Source organism: Ranitomeya variabilis, chromosome 4 (assembly GCF_051348905.1).
Source record: "Ranitomeya variabilis isolate aRanVar5 chromosome 4, aRanVar5.hap1, whole genome shotgun sequence".
NCBI lineage: Eukaryota > Metazoa > Chordata > Amphibia > Anura > Dendrobatidae > Ranitomeya > Ranitomeya variabilis.
In genome coordinates, this window is record NC_135235.1 from 662,621,050 (window position 1) to 662,632,437 (window position 11,388).

Below are 11,388 nucleotides of genomic sequence, written 5' to 3' on the forward strand. Positions count from 1 at the left end.
TTTGACTTTTCAATGCAAAATTGACTGGAATTGAGATGGGACGCCATGTTGCATTTGGAAAGCCCCTGATGTGCCTAAACATTGAAACCCCCCACAAGTGACACCATTTTGGAAAGTAGACCCCCTAAGGATCTTATCTAGATGTGTGTTGAGCACTTTGACCCAACAAGTGCTTCACAGAAGTTTATAATGCAGAGTCGTAAAAATAAAAAATCATATTTTTTCACAAAAATGATCTTTTCGCCCCCATTTTTTTATTTCCCCAAGGGTAAGAGAAGAAATTAGACCACAAAAGTTGTTGTGCAATTTGTCCTGAGTACGACGATACCCCATATGTGGGGGTAAACCACTGTTTGGGCGCATAGCAGAGCTCGGAAGGGAAGGAGCGCTATTTTACTTTTCAATGCAAAATTGACTGGAATTAAGATGGGATGCCATGCTGCGTTTGGAGAGCCCCTGATGTGCCTAAACATTAAAAACCCCCACAAGTGACACCATTTTGGAAAGTAGACCCCCTAAGGAACTTATCTAGATGTGTTTTGAGAGCTTTGAACCCCCAAGTGTTTCACTACAGTTTATAACGCAGAGCCGTGAAAATAAAAATTCTTTTTTTTTTTCACAAAAATGATTTTTAGCCCCCAGTTTTGTATTTTCACAAGGGTATCAGGATAAATTGGACCCCAAAAGTTGTTGTCCAATTTGTCCTGAGTACGCTGATACCCGATATGTGGGGGGGAACCTCTGTTTGGGCGCATGACAGAGCTCGGAAGGGAAGGAGCGCCATTTGGAATGCAGACTTAAATGGATTGGTCTGCAGGCGTCACGTTGCATTTGCAGAGCCCCTGATGTACCCAAACAGTACAAACCCCCCACAAGTGACCCCATATTGGAAACTAGACCCCCCAAGGAACTTATCTAGATGTGTTGTGAGAACTTTGAACCCCCAAGTGTTTCACTACAGTTTATAACGCAGAGCCGTGAAAATAAAAATTCTTTTTTTTTTCACAAAAATGATTTTTAGCCCCCAGTTTTGTATTTTCACAAGGGTATCAGGATAAATTGGACCCAAAAAGTTGTTGTCCAATTTGTCCTGAGTACGCTGATACCCCATATGTGGGGGGGAACCACTGTTTGGGCGCATGACAGAGCTCGGAAGGGAAGGAGCGCCATTTGGAATGCAGACTTAAATGGATTGGTCTGCAGGCGTCACGTTGCATTTGCAGAGCCCCTGACGTACCCAAACAGTACAAACCCCCCACAAGTGACCCCATATCGGAAACTAGACCCCCCAAGGAACTTATCTAGATGTGTTGTGAGAACTTTGAACCCCCAAGTGTTTCACTACAGTTTACAACGCAGAGCCGTGAAAATAAAAAATCTTTTTTTTCCCACAAAACTTATTTTTTGGCCCCCAGTTTTGTATTTTCCCAAGGGTAGCAGGAGAACTTGGACCCCAAAAGATGATGTCCAATTTGTCCTGAGTACGCTGATACCCCATATGTTGGGGTAAACCCCTGTTTGGGCACACAGGAGAGCTCTGAAGGGAAGGAGCACTGTTTTCCTTTTTCAACGCAGAATTGGCTGGAATTCAGATCGGATGCCATGTCCCGTTTGGAGAGCCCCTGATGTGCCTAAACAGTGGAAACCCCCCAATTATAACTGAAACCCTAATCCAAACACACCCCTTACCCTAATCCCAACAGTAACCCTAACCACTCCTCTAACCCAGACACACCCAACCCTATTCCCAACCGTAAATGTAATCCAAACCCTAACCCTATCTTTAGCCCCAACCCTAACTGTAGCCCCAACCCTAGCCCTAACCCTAGCAATAACCCTAGCCCTATCACTAGCCCTAACACTAGCCGTAACACTAGCCCTAACCCTAGCCCTAACCCTAGCCCCAACCCTAGCCCTAACCCTAGCCCCAACCCTAACCCTAACCCTAGCCCCAACCCTAGCCCCAACCCTAACCCTAGCCCTAACCCTTGCCCTAACCCTAACCCTAGCCCTAACCCTAGCCCTAACTCTAGTCCTAACTCTAGTCCTAACCCTAACCCTAATGGGAAAATGGAAATAAATACATTTTTTAATTTTTTAATTTTTCCCTAACTAAGGGGGTGATGAAGGGGGGTTTGATTTACTTTTATAGCGGGTTTTTTAGCGGATTTTTATGATTGGCAGCCGTCACACACTGAAAGACGCTTTTCATTGCAAAAAATATTTTTTGCGTTACCACATTTTGAGAGCTGTAATTTTTCCATATTTGAGTCCACAGAGTCATGTGAGATCTTGTTTTTTGTGGGACGAGTTGACGTTTTTATTGGTAACATTTTCGGACACGTGACATTTTTTGATCGCTTTTTATTCCGATTTTTGTGAGGCAGAGTGATCAAAAACCAGCTATTCATGAATTTCTTTTTTCTGGGAGGCGTTTATACCGTTCCGCGTTTGGTAAAATTGATAAAGCAGTTTTATTCGTCGGGTCAGTACGATTACAGCGATACCTCATTTATATCATTTTTTTTATGTTTTGGCGCTTTTATACGATAAAAACTATTTTATAGAAAAAATAATTATTTTATAATCGCTTTATTCTCAGGACTATAACTTTTTAATTTTTTTGCTGATGATGCTGTATGGCGGCTCGTTTTTTGCGGGACAAGATGACGTTTTCAGCGGTACCATGGTTATTTATATCAGTCTTTTTGATCGTGTGTTATTCCACTTTTTGTTCGGCGGTATGATAATAAAGCGTTGTTTTTTGCCTCGTTTTTTTTTTTTTTTTCTTACGGTGTTTACTGAAGGGGTTAACTAGTGGGGCAGTTTTATAGGTTGGGTCGTTACGGACGCGGCGATACTAAATATGTGTACTTTTATTGTTTTTTTTTTATTTTATTTAGCAAAAGAAATGTATTTATGGGAATAATATTCTTTTTTTTTTTCTTTATTTAGGATATTTTTTTATTTATTTTTTTACATATGTGGGGAATTTTTTTTTTACTTTTTTACTTTGTCCCAGGGGGGGACATCACAGATTGATGATCTGGCAGTGTGCACAGCACTCTGCCAGATCTGCGATCTGCTGTGCAGGGCTGCAGGCTTACCAAGTGTCTGCTCTGAGCAGACACTCGGTAAGCCACCTCCCTCCCTGCAGGACCCGGATGCCGCGGCCATCTTGGATCCGGGACCTGCGGCGAGGAGGGAGGTAGGAGACCCTCAGAGCAACGCGATCACATCGCGTTGCTCCGGGGGTCTCAGGGAAGCCCGCAGGGAGCCCTCTCCCTGCGCGATGCTTCCCTATACCGCCGGTACACCGCGATCATGTTTGATCGCGGTGTGCCGGGGGCGGTCCGTGACCGCTCCTGGCACATAGTGCCGGATGTCAGCTGCGATATGCAGCTGACACTCGGCCGCGCTCCCCCCGTGAGCGCGGCCGATCGCGTATGACGTACTATGCCGTCGGTGGTCATACGGCCCACCCCACCTCGACGGGATAGTACGTCAGATGTCAGGAAGGGGTTAATGACTTTTTGATTGTTGTGATTATTTTGTCTTTTTATATTTAGGCTCATTAATCTTCCTTCTTGCCAGACATACAGTTGTGCGAAAAAGTGTTTGCCCCCTTCCTGATTTCCTATTCTGTTGCATGTCTGTCACATATGTTTCAGATCACCAAACAAATGTAAATATTAGACAAAGATAACACAAGTAAACACAAAATGCAACCCCTTAATGACCGCCGATACGCCTTTTAGCCCCTTTCCAATGTTGGGCGTAATAGTACACCTACGTCGGAGTCCGCCTGTTTGGTGCCGTCTCCGGCACTGAGCCTGCACCTTTCTGGGCACATGTCCGCTAATATATACAGCTGACATGTGCCCGCAAAAGTCGCGATCCACCCGCGGCCGTTAACTAATTAAATGCCGCTGTCAATCTCTGAAGCGCGTCGGAAATCCCGCCCATCGGTGACCCCGTCACATGAACGCAGCAGACCTCTATGGTTGTCCTTGATGGATTGCTGCCCAGTGGTCGGCGCTCATAGCAAGTGAGCATTTCAGCCACAAACAGGAGATCTGATCATCTGCTCTGCTACATACAGGTGATCGTGTTATGGCAGCTTCTAGTCTCCCATGGAGTCAGACTATTGAAGCATGCCAAAAGTGAAAAAAAAAAAAGTTTTTAAAAAATATTAACCCCTTAATGACCACCAATACGTCTTTTTACTGACCTGAGATATGAGAATAGCCTCCCCATACAGGTGACAATCCAGCAACTGTCGGCTGTCCACTATAGCTGACACCTTGCTGCATCAGCCGTGATCAGTTTTTGGCACTTCCATATCTGTTTAACCCCTTAGATGCTGCTGTCAATAGTTGCTACATACAAATAAATGGTTAACAGAGTGTGGAGGCTTCCTCTTTAACCCCATTGGCATCCTGAGATCATGATTGTATGGTCCTGATGTTTGCCGTGACAATTCACGGACAAATAATGGCCTTAGAGTCTGCCGGTTATAGTAACCTGTTCAGACGTTTGCAACCTTTAGGTGATAAAAACACACTTTTTCATTCCAGTCAAGTCACTTTGTATTAATTCCTGAAAAGCACCTGAAGGGTTAATAAACTACCTGGCAGCAGTTTTCAGTATGTCAGGGGGCGCTGATTTTAACCCCTTAACCCCCGGAGCTTTTTTCGGTTTTGCGTTTTCGTTTTTTGCTCCCCTCCTTCCTGGTGCCATAACTTTTTTATTTTTCCGTCAATACCGCCATGTGAGGTCTTATATTTTGTTCAATCTCACACTTGTTTTTTGTTTGGCTTTTCTGCTAGGTTCACTAAATGCTAAAACTGACCTGCCTTTATGATTCTCCAGGACATTATGAGTTCATAGACACCATGTCTAGGTTATTTTTTATCTAAGAGGTAAAAATAAAAATTCCAAACTTTGCTTAAAAAAAAAACTGCTCTGTTTTTCGAGATCCGCAGCGTCTCCATTTTTCGTGATCTCGGGTTGGGTGAGAGCTTATTTTTTGTATTTTTTTTTTACCATGTTCATTAAATGCTAAAACTGACCTGCTAATACAATTATCCTGGCCATTACGAGTTCACAGACACCAAACATGTCTAGGTTCTTTTTTATTTAAGTGGTGAAAAAAAAATCCAAAGTTTAAAAAAAAAACGCAGCAGAGCAGGAGCCGAGTGTCATGCGTCTGTGCTCCGATTCTCTCGCACAGGGAGGATCAGAGCACAGCTGCGGAGGAGGCGGAGAAATGAATTTCTCCATCTACTCCATTGCTGGGGTCCGCTTATAACGCACATCACTCAGATGATATCCAAGTGATGTGCGTTGTCTCACTTGCACCCATAGGCTTACAGTCGTGGCCAATAGTATTGACACCCCTGCAAGCAATTCTGTCAGATAATACTCAGTTTCTTCCTGAAAATGATTGTAATCACAAATTCTTTGGTATTATTATCTTCATTTAATTTGTCTTAAATGAAAAAACACAAAAGAGAATGAAGCAAAAAGCAAAACATTGATCATTTCACACAAAACTCTAAAAATGGGCCAGACAAAATTATTGGCACCCTCAGCCTAATACTTGGTTGCACAACCTGTAGCCAAAATAACTGCGACCAACCACTTCCGGTAACCATCAAGGAGTTTCTTACAATGCTCTGCTGGAATTTTAGACCATTCTTCTTTGGCAAACTGCTCCAGGTCCCTGATATTTGAAGGGTGCCTTCTCCAAACTGCCATTTTTAGATCTCTCCACAGGCGTTCTATGGGATTCAGGTCTGGACTTATTGCTGGCCACCTTAGAAGTCTCCAGTGCTTTCTCTCAAACCATTTTCTAGTGCTTTTTGAAGTGTGTTTTGGGTCAGTGTCCTGCTGGAAGACCTATGACCTCTGAGGGAGACCCAGCTTTCTCACACTGGGCCCTACGTTATGCTGCAAAATTTGTTGGTAGTCTTCAGACTTCATAATGCCATGCACATGGTCAAGCAGTCCAGTGCCAGAGGCAGCAAAGCAACCCCAAAACATCAGGGAACCTCCGCCATGTTTGACTGTAGGGACTGTGTTCTTTTCTTTGAATGCCTCTTTTTTTCTCCTGTAAACTCTATGTTGATGCCTTTGCCCAAAAAGCTCTACTTTTGTCTCATCTGACCAGAGAACATTCTTCCAAAACGTTTTAGGCTTTTTCAGGTAAGTTTTGGCAAACTCCAGCCTGGCTTTATTATGTCTCGGGGTAAGAAGTGGGGTCTTCCTGGGTCTCCTACCATACAGTCCCTTTTCACTCAGACGCCGACGGATAGTACGGGTTGACACTGTTGTACCCTCGGACTGCAGGGCAGCTTGAACTTGTTTTAATGTTAGTCGAGGTTCTTTATCCAACATCTGCACAATCTTGCATTGAAATCTCTTGTCAATTTTTCTTTTCCGTCCACATCTAGGGAGGTTAGCCAGAGTGCCATGGGCTTTAAACTTCTTGATGACACTGCGCACGGTAGACACAGGAACATTCAGGTCTTTGGAGATGGACTTGTAGCCTTGGGATTGCTCATGCTTCCTCACAATTTGGTTTCTCAAGTCCTCAGACAGTTCTTTGGTCTTCTTTCTTTTCTCCATGCTCAATGTGGTACACACAAGGACACAGGACAGAGGTTGAGTCAACTTTAATCCATGTCAACTGGCTGCAAGTGTGATTTAGTTATTGCCAACACCTGTTAGGTGCCACAGGTAAGTTATAGGTGCTGTTAATTACACAATTTAGAGAAGCATCACATGATTTTTCGAACAGTGCCAATACTTTTGTCCACCCCCTTTTTTATGTTTGGAGTGGAATTATATCCAAATTGGCTTTAGGACAATTCTTTTTGTGTTTTTTCATTTAAGACAAATTAAATGACGATAATAATAACAAAGAATTTGTGTTTGCAATCATTTTCAGGAAGAAACTGAGTATTATCTGACAGAATTGCAGGGGTGTCAATACTTTTGGCAACAACTGTATATGGGTGCGAGTGAGCCGAGAGTTTTCCTCGGTCCGAGACAATCGCAGCATCTCGGACCGAGGAAAACGGCCGATAAAAAGTCGGCTGGTGGGATCTGCCCCATAGCTTAACATTGGTCCAAGTGCAATGCGATTTTTTTTATCGCATTGTACTCGGCCATTTAAAACGCCAGTGTGATGCCAGCCTAATAGAAACATATGCACCACTTCTGTATTTATCACCCATTCCTTGTTTTGGCTTACAAATTCTGATGTAAAATTCCGACCAAATACTGCTAGTGTGATAGCAGACTTATGGGCACATGCCAGCTGTCCTGGCTTTGATGAGGGCTCCGGCGGAGGTTCTGTCATTGGATGTACTATTCCGTCCGAAAGTCACTTCGAACCTGGATAGTTCGCTCAAAATAAAAAATGTTGTAAATTTCCTTGAAAAAATGAAAAATTACTTCTACATTTTTAAACCTCCTAAAAGGCTAACAAAATTAAGTAACATTTTACAAATGGTGCTGATGTAAAGCAAACGTGGGAGAAATTTATTTATTATTGTTTTTGTGTGGTATGACTATCTGGATTAAAGGGATAATCATTCAAAGTTTGAAAATTGCTAATTTTTTTTACATTTTTGTCTCATTTTTGATATTTTTTATAAATGAAAACAAAACATATCTACCTAAATTTACCATTAACATAAATTATAATGTACCACGAAAAAACAATCTCAAAATCACTGGGATTTGTTGAAACATTCCAGAGTTAGTGCCACATCAAGTGACATTGGTCAGATTTAAAAAATTTGGCCTGATCACTAAAGGATTAAAAAAATATAAAAGTTCAAATCACCCCCTTTCTCCCATTCAAAAGAAAACAATAAAAAAAAAATCTACTAGGGACCATTCATGTCAGACTAATTTGATCAATTTCTATGAAGAGGAAAGTTCCGGACTGGACCAAGGGAACGCAGTGGACGTAGTGCATATGGACTTTTCAAAAGCTTTTGATACACACAAAAAGTTGATACATAAAATGAGAATAATGGGGATAGGGGAAAATATGTGTAAGTGGGTAAAGAGCTGTCTCAGGGATAGGAAACAAAGGGTGGTTATTAATGGAGCACACTCGGACTGGGTCGCGGTTAGCAGTGGGGTACCACAGGGGTCAGTATTGGGCCTTCTCTTTAACATATTTATTAATGACCTTGTAGGGGGCATTCAGAGCAGAATTTCAATATTTGCAAATGACACTAAACTCTGCAGGGTAATCAATACAGAGGAGGACAATTTTATATTACAGGATGATTTATGTAAACTAGAAGCTTGGGCTGATATATGGCAAATGAGCTTTAATGGGTATAAATGTAAGGTCATGCACTTGGGTAGAAGTAATAAGATGAATAACTATGTGCTTAATTCTAAAACTCTGGGCAAAACCGTCAATGAAAAAGACCTGGGTGTATGGGTGGATGACAAACTCATATTCAGTGGCCAGTGTCAGGCAGCTGCTACAAAGGCAAATAAAATAATGGGATGCATTAAAAGAGGCATAGATGCTCATGAGGAGAGCATAATTTTACCTCTATACAAGTCACTAGTGCGACCACACTTAGAATACTGTGCACAGTTCTGGTCTCCGGTGTATAAGGGTATGTGTCCACGTTCAGGATTGCATCAGGATTTGGTCAGGATTTTTCATCAGTATTTGTAAGCCAAAACCAGGAGTGGAACAATTAGAGGAAAAGTATAACAGAAACATATGCACCACTTTTGCATTTATAACCCACTCCTGGTTTTGGCTTACAAATACTGATTAAAAATCCTGACCAAATCCTGATGCAATCCTGAACGTGGACACATACCCTAAGGCTACGTTCACATTTGCGTTGTTGTGTGCTGCGTCGGCAACGCATGCAAAAACGCATGCAAAACGCAGCGTTTTGTGACACATGCGTTCATTTTTATAGCGCAAAAAAAATGCAACAAGCATTGTCCTCTGCGCCCTGACGCTTGCGCCCAAAAAATGCATGCGTCACAAAACGCAACACAACGCATGTCCATGCGCCCCCCCCCATGTTAAATATAGGGGCGCATGACGCATGCGTTGCCGCGGCTGCGCCCGACGCAACGCAAATGTGAACGTAGCCTAAGAAAGACATAGCTGAACTGGAGCGGGTGCAGAGAAGAGCGACCAAGGTTATTAGAGGACTGGGGGTCTGCAATACCAAGATAGGTTATTACACTTGGGGCTATTTAGTTTGGAAAAACGAAGGCTAAGGGGTGATCTTATTTTAATGTATAAATATATGAGGGGACAGTACAAAGACCTTTCTGATGATCTTTTTAATCATAGACCGGTGACAGGGACAAGGGGGCATCTTCTACGTCTGGAGGAAAGAAGGTTTAAGCATAATAACAGACGCGGATTCTTTACTGTAAGAGCAGTGAGACTATGGAACTCTCTGCCGTATGATGTTGTAATGAGTGATTCATTACTTAAATTTAAGAGGGGACTGGATGCCTTTCTGGAAAAGTATAATGTTACAGGGTATATACACTAGATTCCTTGATAGGGCGTTGATCCAGGGAACTAGTCTGACTGCCGTATGTGGAGTCGGGAAGGAATGTTTTCCCCCAAGGTGGAGCTTACTCTTTGCCACATGGGTTTTTTTTTCCTTCCTCTGGATCAACATGTTAGGGCATGTTAGGTTAGGCTATGGGTTGAACTAGCTGGACTTAAAGTCTTCCTTCAACCTTAATAACTATGTATCAAAATAAAAATGGAATTAACCCAATCGCTAAACAGCGTAACGGGAAAAAAAAGTTAAAAACGCCAGAATTACTTTTTTTGTGGCCGTAACATTACATTAAAATGCAATAACGGCGATCAGAAGATCGTATCTGCACCAAAATGGTACTAATAAAAATGTCAGCCTGACACGCAAAAAATAAGCCCCCACCCAGCCCAAGATCACAAAAAATGAAGCCACTACAGGTATCAGAAATGGGGCACATTTTTTTTTTTTTTTTTTTTTTTTTAAACTTTGGAATTTTTTTCACCACTTAAATAAAAAAGAACCTAGACATGATTGGTGTCAGTGAACTCATAATGGCAGGTCAGTTTTAGCATTTAGTGAACATGGTAAAAAAAACATACAAGAAAACAAGTGTGGGATTGCACTTTTTTTTGCAATTTCACCTCACTTGGATTTTTTTCCAGTTTTCCAGTACATGATATGTTAAAACCAATGGAGTAGTTCAAAAGTACAACTCGTCCCGCATATCAGAGGAGAGAGAAATGGGGTTCCTCATTACCTCTGCCATCCTCAGACCTTCCTGCTCCGTCCCTCCGTCTTGCGCATGCCAAGATCTGCCTGCTGATGCCCAGCAGTAATAGGAGATTTTTGCTATTGGTTTATTTTGATCACTGTGATAAACCCTATCACAGTCATCAAAATAAAAAAAATAGTAAATCAAACCCCCCGTTGTCACTTCCTTATAGTTAGATAAAATAAAAAAATTATAATTTTTTCCATCCTTTGCAGTTAGAGCTGTGGTTAAGGTTGGGGCTAGGGTTAGGGTGGTGGTGTTGGGGTTAGGGTTGAAGACAGAATTGGGGGTTTTCCATTGTTTAGGCACATCGGGGGTCTCCAAACGCAACATGTTGCTCGCCATCGATTCCAGCCAATTTTGTGTTCATAAAGTCAAACGGTGCTCCTTCCCTTTTGAGCACTGCCATGCCCCCAAACAGTGTATTTCCCCCACAATTGGGGTATCTGAGTACTCAGGAGAAATTGCACAACAAGTTTTGTGGTTTATTTTCTCCAGATACCCTTGTGAAAATAAAATAGTTTGGGTCCAAAGTAAATTTTATGTGAAAATGCTAAGTGTTACTTTTTTCCTTGCTTTAGTTCTTGTGAAGCACCTGAAGGGTTAATAAACTGACTACTAGCTGAAGAGCCCGGCGTTGCCTGGGCATAGTAAATATCTGTGGTTAGTTATAGCACCTCACTTCTCTTATTTTCCCATCACGCCTCTCATTTTCCCCCTCACATCTCTCATTTTCCCCCTCACTCCTCTCATTCCCCCTAACACTTGTCATTTCGACCTCACATCTGTCATTTTCCAATCATTTTCACCTCACACCCCTCATTTTCACCTCACACCTCTCATTTTCCCCTCAGTATATACATGTTTGTCATCTCCCTTATATATAGTATACACCTGTATGTCATCTCCTGTATATAGTATATACATGTTTGTCATCTCCCTTATATATAGTATACACCTGTATGTCATCTCCTGTATATAGTATATACCTGTCATCTCCTGTATATAGTATATACCTGTATGTCATCTCTTCTGTATATACTATATACCTGT